A 5,729-nucleotide genomic window follows, 5' to 3' on the forward strand; every position below is an offset into this window, starting at 1 on the left:
GATTATTTGTTTGTCTCTTACTCAGGCTGGCAAGCCTCTATAAAACTTCAGGACACCAACACACTCTCTACTACTACCACCAAGGAGAGGTTGTTGGATTATTTGTTTGTCTCTTACTTAGGCTGGCAAGCCTCTATAAAACTTCAGGACACTAATACACTTTAACCCAGGTTAGGTTAAACAGACACTTGCGCAATGGAGCAGGCCGCTAGACACTGCTGCCGCTGCTGTAATGGAGGATTTCGCCATCGGGGGGCGTGACGAAACCTCCGGCCTGGTAGGGAGAAGTCTTAATGGATCGCAGTGAGGATGCTGCTCTGCCATCTACAACACCCTGACCGGTACGTAAGTCGTCTACGAACGATTCGGTACGGCACATCAGCATTCGGGTGATCCGCATTTTGGGGCCGGGAGAGCGGCACTGATGACCACGACTCCCCGAGTTCCCCTTGCATGGGTCCATTCTCGGCGGTGCAGCAAGCTGCCCATACACCAGTCTCGTATCTTTGGCCGTCCCAATGCGAGCGTCACGCGGTATCGTTGCTTCTCTAGCGGGATGCTGCCTTAGAGGCTTTCAGGCATAATCCCGCGGACGTAGCCTGCATCCACTGGCCGATCGACCAAGAGCGGAACCATATGTCGGTTCACCGTTCCTCTCGTACTGAGCAGGACTACTATCATAACGACCTCATTTTAACAGTAGGGTAAAACTAACCTGTCGACGGTCTAAACCCAGCTCCGCGTTCCCTGTTGAATTGGGTGAACAATCCAACACTTGGTGAATTCTGCTTCACAATGATAGGAAAGGCCGACATTGAAGGATCAAAAGCGACATTAAGCTATGAGCGGCTTGGCATACAAATGATTGTCCTGTGGTAACTTTTCTGACACCTCTTGCTTAAAACTCCTAAAGTCAAAAAGGATCGATAAGGCCTTGCTTTGCAGTCCGTATTCGTACTGAAAATCAGGATCAAGCAGCATTTGCCCTTTTGCTCTGGCGAGGTTTTCTGTCCACTTCAGGCTGGCCTTAGGACACCTGCATTTATCATTTGACAGATGTACCGCCCCAGTCAAACTCCCCACCTGATAATGTCACCGGAGGCCGGATGGCGGTATGGCGCCGGCCTTCTGCATCAGGCGGGCCCGGTAGCGGCTGTTAGCATACCCAGCGGAACCGCACGTCCACTCGTCGGCCCTTCCGCTTAGGGCCGAAGAGGAGGCGGCTCAGCGGAGCTCCCATTCCGTCTCACGGTAAGTAAAACGATCAGAGTAGTGGTATTTCACTGGCGGCCGCCCACACGGAGGCCGAACGACCTCCCACTTATGCTACACCTCTGATGTCTCTCTACAAAATCAGACTAGAGTCAAGCTCAACAGGGTCTTCTTTCCCCGCTGTTTAGTGCAGGCCCGTTCCCCTGCCTGTGGGTTCGCTAGATAGTAGATAGGGACAGTGGGAATCTCGTTAATCCATTCATGCGCGTCACTAATTAGATGACGAGGCATTTGGCTAGTAATACTCACAACAATATTTGTTAGTAACAACACGGAGCCGCTTCCTGCGTGCCCGGACGCTCTTCACTTTATCTAGTTTCCTTTAAAAATTAAAAACTCAAATGCACAACGGTGCCCCTAAAATCTGACTATCTTGCAGGGATTACCAGGTTCCCTGCACAACCACTCTCCTGGCATTTCTTCCCTTCCGCAATATCCATCCTGGTAGGGAGCTCCCCGTAGTGCTTGGATGTTGGTCACCGGATGTCTTAGATGTAGTTGGCAACTGGCACCCCATCCCACCCCATAAAGATATTTTAAGGGCCTTATTTATTACCCGCCGGCCCTGCTGGCGGCTGCTGGTTTGGGAGGGCTGCCAGTTGCTCGTGGTGACACACTTGTGGAGCTCATGGATGAGGCTGCTGTCCGTGTCTCTGTTGCAGAAGGAATCGGAGCGATGGTCATCTCCGACTTGTCAGGAGAGGACTAAAACCTAGCTAAAAATTTAAAAGAGTGAATGAGTAGAACCTCTTGTCTAAGTTTTTAGAATAGAGCGCCCGCCACAGCAGGCCCGAACTCCGTGTGTGTCCCGGGAGCAGCAGCACCCCGGTGGATTGGAGCTCTTTGGCAGGGATGAGATCAAACTGCCCTGCTTGCAGTGTGGGCGAACGCCCCAGCCCCAGCATTCGGGCCGCGGAGCGACATCCTAGCCGTCCGCCTGCAGTCTGAGGGATCTAAGGATGTTTATAGATCCCTCAATGGCCATTGTGACAAGTATCTCGATGCCCGCGCGTCTGATGCCCAACCGGCTGAGCAGCTTGATAGTGGCTGGTCTTATGCCACCTCGTGCACCGAAGGCAACACCCAGGAAGTTCACTGCAGCTACCGGAGGCAGCGAGCTGTTGTTAGCAATGAACCTCCTGATGTCGACCTCGTGTGCACGGTACTTATCGATCTTGTGCTGCTCAGCTAAGCGAAGGGTGTTAATATCGCTTTCGAAGGGCACACAGACGTCGAGCACCGAGTACTGGCCATTTTTCTGCAGGATCAGATCAGGCTTCACGAACGTGTGACCACTTTGTACTCGCGGCTCTAAGAGTACATGGAAGCCTTCTCCCTGTAGCCACTGTTTTAGCTTAAGAAGGATACGGTCATGTCTTGTCACCCTGTGGTTTTGGGCAGCAGGACACCTCTGTAAGAGATGTAGTATATCCTCCTGCTCTTCCCCACATTGGCGACAGGTCAATCTTCCCAAGTCCTCATTAGGCACCCGGCCAATGGCTCTAGAGACTCGGCAATTGATGGTCTGAGACCTGAGTCGCAATAGGTCGATGGCTTTCCTGCCTGGGCCTAGATCATTTCGCAAGATGGTATTGCTGGCCCGGCTTCCAAAGAAGTTCTCCGCCCCCTTGCCATGCCAGGATGTACTCCACTCTTCCCTCTTCTTCCGCAACAGCGACCTTTTCAATTGAGACAAGGTGTTGTTGTCTACATGGCCTACCCGGAAGTGCCTCGCCATTGCCCCGACTTCGCGACCCCAGAGACCCCCAGAGGCTATAAACCTTACTGCAGGGTCGTCTGAGGCCTCGAGACGCCGGAGCAGTCCCATCTTCTGCTGGGCAACGGTCTCCAGTAGCGAGGGCACTCCCACGCCCCCGTCTCTCATGGGTAGGCCAATGGCCGCTGTATTGAGCGTCCGATGTAGGTGGAGCCATTGCCTGGTCCGGTCGCGAAGGGTCCTGTCTAGTGCCCTGAGAAGGTTCATAGAACAGGATCCCTTCACGTACCTATACTGAAGCCTCGGGATAATCTGAGACTTCAGTATCTTGATCTTTTGCAAGGGTTTCAGCGAAGAACCTCCTATTTTCTCCATGATGTTCTGGAGTTTTTGTTTTTCGCCATCGACCCTACTCCCCGGTCTCTCAAGTCCTGAGGGCCCCACTTGGAGCCCTAAGTACCTCACGTACTCATCAGGTTCAATTCTTGGTAGGTATTCGGCCAGACCCGTGGTCGAGTTCAGCATTGTAAAGCATTCCTCGGTCACGACCCTGAGCTTCACACCATACCTACCCCTTGCAGCCCGCTCAAGACCCAGTGTGGCACACTTCGTGGGCTGCGCGGCCAGTCCCCTCGCACCAAGGAACCGGTCGAGCTGATTCAGGCTCCTCTGCATCCCGAGCCTGGACTCAGAGACTATTACCAGGTCGTCCGCGAATCCTGTCACCGCCACCGACGTTACATCGTCCAGGCGGTATCCAACGACAGGACCCAGGGACTCCAGGTACTCATCCACCACGGCACAGAAAAGGAAGGGGGACAATGGACATCCCTGCTTCACTCCTCTGGTCATGGGGATGGGGTCTGACTCCCCGCCGGGAACGCAAATGCTTGTCCCTACGTGGCTGTAAAGATCCTTCACAACATCCAGAAGGTGGTTAGGCGTATCCAAGCGCCGAAGTTCCCTGTCGAGAGAGGTGTGCGACACAGTGTCGAACGCTTTGGCTACGTCGACAAAGGTGATATAGATGTTACGCTTCTCTCTCCGGGCGTGCCTTATCAGTCCCTCTACGAGTGCTAAGTTCTCACCGCACCCGTCGACGGACCTAAAGGCCTTCTGGCTTATACTTGTATCCGCACTCTCCACCATCCGGAATGCGAGGATCTTACAGTACGCCCTAAGGATGTGGGACCCGATCGTAATTGGACGCCAATTAGAGGGGGTCCAAAAGGCGATTTTTTTGGAAGCATGGACGTTCTGCTGTGTTTCGTCCATTGAGGAACCCGTGCCAAATACAGCCATGTATTGAATATTCTTAGGAGAACCCTCGGCCCTAGCCTTCGTAGCGCTCCGGTGTCGAGCTCTGGTTTCTCCGGACCTACTGCGGTCTCCGGTCCACGAAGTGCGCCCACCACCTCTTTGCCGGCTATGGGGTCAAGAATTGTTAGCATCCTGTCATTCGTGCGCACCTCAACATGTTCGTCATCCGGGGGCGATTCAGTAGCAAACCTCGGTCGGAATTCCGCTACGAATTCATCGACCGAGGGCCTCTCGCCCTCGAATTCGACATCGTTGATGATCTTATTTGCGATCTCCTTTGGGCTGCGTTTGTAAGCCCTTTGTGTCTGTGCATACTCCATTCTTTTTCTGACTCTCCTGGGTAGATGTCTATAACTAGGCGACACTCTATTTACTCCTTGCCGAGGCGTTCTTCCAGAGAATAGCCTCGGCTTGTGTGCCCGCAATGCAGCCTCCAGCCCATTCAGCGCCATCTCGACGTGGTGTTCCGTCAGGCCATCTGGGGACGGAATGGCCCGCAGCACTGAATTGAGACTGACGACCAATGCGTCACCCTCCTCCTCCTCACTGAGAGCCCTCAGATGCTCCCATAACTTGACCCTCGCCCCCAGCTCCGGGGCGAGGGTCACTCCCGGAGTCATCAGGGTCAGAGGGGTCAGGATCGTTGAGCCCCTCGGGTAGCTGATCTTGTATGAGGGCTCTTGTGCCGCCTCCAGCCCCGTTGGTTGATCTGGGGCTGCTTCCAGGGTCTTCTGTTTCCTGGAGGCCACTTCGTACGATGTTCCTGTACTTTTGGGTCTTGCGCATAGCCCTCAAGCGTTCCAGCCGGATTGTCCCCTCCGGGAGGCTTCCAATCAACACTTGGTTGATTTTGGAAACCCCCCTTCCTGACTGGAGGAGTTTCACCTCCTCCTCCGCCACTAGGAGCATTTCCTGTGTGGAGTAGGCAACCCGCCTGGCAGGCTCAAGGGTTTGGTTGTAGGTCCCCTTGTGCATATGACGAGTGTGTTGGGTAAGTCCCACCGGAGTTGGGAATGTCCTTCCACACTCGCCACATGTGTGGTGTTGGGGACCCGCGCAGACCTGCTGCTCCTCTAGGGAGCAGCTTTTGAAGTGGACTGCACAGACTTTAGGGTCGCTAAGTGGCACTTGACATTTGCCGCACCTGATTTGTAGAGTCGCTCGGTGCGAGGACCTGGTGTGGTTTGCGTATGCCTTAGCAGATCTAAAAGGGGCACCGCAAATTCCACACCGGATTTTGTCAAAGGACCCCGCACCTTTATACTCCATGGTCACGATGATGTTTGTCGTTTTGGGTGTCGCTCCTGGTCCCGATATGCTGGGTCTGTCAATTGTGATTGTGTCCTCGGCCGCTGACTTGTCAGCAGCCGTGGCTATACGAGGACTTAGTGGGCCTGGGGGTTCGCCAGGGATCCCATCC

The 5,729-nt window shown here is 54.1% G+C and overlaps 1 pseudogene; it reads right to left on the bottom strand.

Moving 5' to 3' along the window:
- Nucleotides 1-260: 260 nt before the first annotated feature.
- Nucleotides 261-5,729, bottom strand: part of LOC121872164 — an 8,797-nt pseudogene continuing 3,328 nt past the window's right edge.

This window comes from Homarus americanus, unplaced genomic scaffold, assembly GCF_018991925.1.
Source record: "Homarus americanus isolate GMGI-L3 unplaced genomic scaffold, GMGI_Hamer_2.0 scaffold40535, whole genome shotgun sequence".
NCBI lineage: Eukaryota > Metazoa > Arthropoda > Malacostraca > Decapoda > Nephropidae > Homarus > Homarus americanus.